This window comes from Zea mays, chromosome 4, assembly GCF_902167145.1.
Source record: "Zea mays cultivar B73 chromosome 4, Zm-B73-REFERENCE-NAM-5.0, whole genome shotgun sequence".
Lineage (NCBI taxonomy): Eukaryota > Viridiplantae > Streptophyta > Magnoliopsida > Poales > Poaceae > Zea > Zea mays.
In genome coordinates, this window is record NC_050099.1 from 1733157 (window position 1) to 1736179 (window position 3023).

Below are 3023 nucleotides of genomic sequence, written 5' to 3' on the forward strand. Positions count from 1 at the left end.
CTTTAGAAGTTTGTGAAGGTTCTTCATCCCCACATGTGCTAAGCGGCGATGCCACATCCAGCCCATACAAGTCTTAGCAATTAAGCATGCATCTAGACCGGCCTCTTCTTTTGCAAAATCAACTAAATAAAGTTTGCCGTCTAGTACACCCTTAAAAGTTAGTGAACCATCACACCTTCTAAAGATAGACACATCTACATTTGTGAATAGACAATTATATCCCATATTGCATAATTGACTAACAGATAACAAATTATATCCGAGAGACTCAACTAAAAACACATTGGATATAGAGTGCTCGGATGAAATAGCAATTTTACCTAACCCTTTTACCTTGCCTTGGTTCCCATCATCGAATATTATTGAATCCTGGGAATCCTTGTTCTTGACGTAGGAAGAGAACATCCTCTTTTCCCCCGTCATGTGGTTTGTGCATCCGCTGTCGATAATCCAGCTTGTACCCCCAGATGCATAAACCTGCAAGGCAAATTTAGGCTTGGGTCTTAGGTACCCAACTCTTGTTGGGTCCTACAAGGTTAGTCACAATGGTCTTAGGGACCCAAATGCAAGTTTTATCTCCCTTGCATCTTGCCCCTAACTTTCTAGCAATCACCTTCTTATTCTTTCTACAAATGGCAAATGAAGCATTGCAAGCATGATATATTGTAGAAGGTTCATTAATTTTCCTAGGAACATTAACAACATTTCTCCTAGGCATATGATGAACAACATTTCTCCTAGCAACATTTCTATCATGCACAACATGGGAACTAGAAGCAGTCATAGCATGAGAATCAAAAGCATCATAACTTCTAAAGGCATCCCTAGAATGTCTCCTATCATGATACATGAAAGCATGGTTCTTTTGCACACTACTAGCCATAGGGGCCTTCTGAGAGCACCTAGAGGGGGGGTGAATAGGTGATCCTGTGAAACTTAAACTTATCGCCACAAAAACTTGTTAAGTGTTAGCACAATAATCGCCAAGTGGCTAGAGAGGAGTCTCAACAAAACACAATACCACAAGAAATCAAACACAGGGATGACACAGTGGTTTATCCCGTGGTTCGGCCAAGACCAACGCTTGCCTACTCCACGTTGTGGCGTCCCAACGGACGAGGGTTGCAATCAACCCCTCTCAAGCGGTCCAAAGACCCACTTGAATACCACGGTGTTTTGCTTGCTTTTTCTCAATCCCGTTTGCGAGGAATCTCCACAACTTGGAGCCTCTCGCCCTTACAATTGAAGTTCACAGAGAAACACAGAGCAAGGGGGAATGAGCAACGCACACAAGACTTCAAAAGATCAGAGCAACAACACGCACACAAGTCGCAACAAGAGCTCGCAACACAACTCAAAGAGTTCACAACTCAACAAGAGCTCTAGATGCTATCACAATGAACCGAATGCGTGAGATCGATGTCTTGGTGCTTAGGAATGTTGTAGGAATGCTTGGTGTACTCCTCCATGCGCCTAGGGGTCCCTTTTATAGCCCCAAGGCAGCTAGGAGCCGTTGAGAGCAATTCTGGAAGGCTGATCTTGCCTTCTGTCATCGGGCGCACCGGACAGTCCGGTGCACACCGGACACTGTCCGGTGCCCGATTTCTTTCCTTAAACGGCGCAGTCGACCGTTGCAGATCTGGGAGCCGTTGGCGCACCGGACAGTCCGGTGCACACCGGACAGTCCGGTGCCCCCTTCCGACCGTTGGCTCGACCACGTGTCGCGCGCGGATCGCGCGGCCGACCGTTGGCCCGGCCGACCGTTGGCTCACCGGACAGTCCGGTGAATTATAGCCGTACGCCGTCGGCGAATTCCCGAGAGTGGCCACTTCGCCCGAGGCAGCCTGGCGCACCGGACACTGTCCGGTGCACCACCGGACAGTCCGGTGCTCCAGACCAAAACCGCCTCTTGGCTGTACACAGCCAACTCCCCTCTTTTCTTCTTCTTCCTGTTTCTGATACTTAGACAAGTATATTAGTACCCAAAACCAATGTACTAGGACATGGAAACATACCTTTGCTCTTGATTTGCACTTTGTCCATTCATGGGCATAAATTCACATTTAAGCACTTGTGCTGGCACTTAATCACCAAAATACTTAGAAATGGCCCAAGGGCACATTTCCCTTTCAATCTCCCCCTTTTTGGTGATTTATGCCAACACAACATAAAGCAACTAGAACAAGTGCAATATCACTTCAAATAAAAACTCAAATTCATTTTGATTCAATTTGGCATATATGGATCATCCTTTGCCACCACTTGGTTTGTTTTTGCAAATCAAACTCAAAAATCCTATCTCTAAGTCAAATCCACTTGTAGAGACATAAAGAGAGGTTTTCCAAAGAAAATTGATTCAAGATTCCAAAAACTCCCCCTTTTTCCCATAATCAATACTTCTCCCCACAAGAAGCCAACTTTTGACAAGAGAGACAACAAAAGAGATTTGACAAACCAAAAGCTCTATTCTACTGTTTTCAAGATCTCTCAAGTGGTAGCTGATCCATTTATCACTTTGGCCTTTATCAAGATCTCTCAAGTGGTAGCTGATCCATTTATCACTTTGGCCTTTATTTTCTCCCCCTTTGGCATCAAGCACCAAAACGGGATCAATCTTGGCCCCAGAACCCCATTGCCTCACCAAAATCTTCAATAAGAATACAAAGGCAATAAGAGTACATGAGATGAACTTGGAATAAGTTACCCTCTCATCGGAGTGCAGTGGAAGTCTTTCATGGTCCAAGTCCACCTTTCCCTTTCAAACCTTCTTTGAGACTAAAACAATCAAACTCAAACAAATGGTTAGTCTCAAAGGGTCAAGTTGCAACACGTCTCCCCCTAAAACTGTGCATCACTTTGCAACGGACTTGTGAGGTCCAGGGAGTGTGTGTACAACTTGAGCACCACAATAAACAACAAAATGCAAAAAGGAACATGATCAAGGCATAAACACATGTATGCTATAAATCAATCCAGGTTCCACGAATCTAAGACATTTAGCTCACTACGCAACCTCCAAAAGG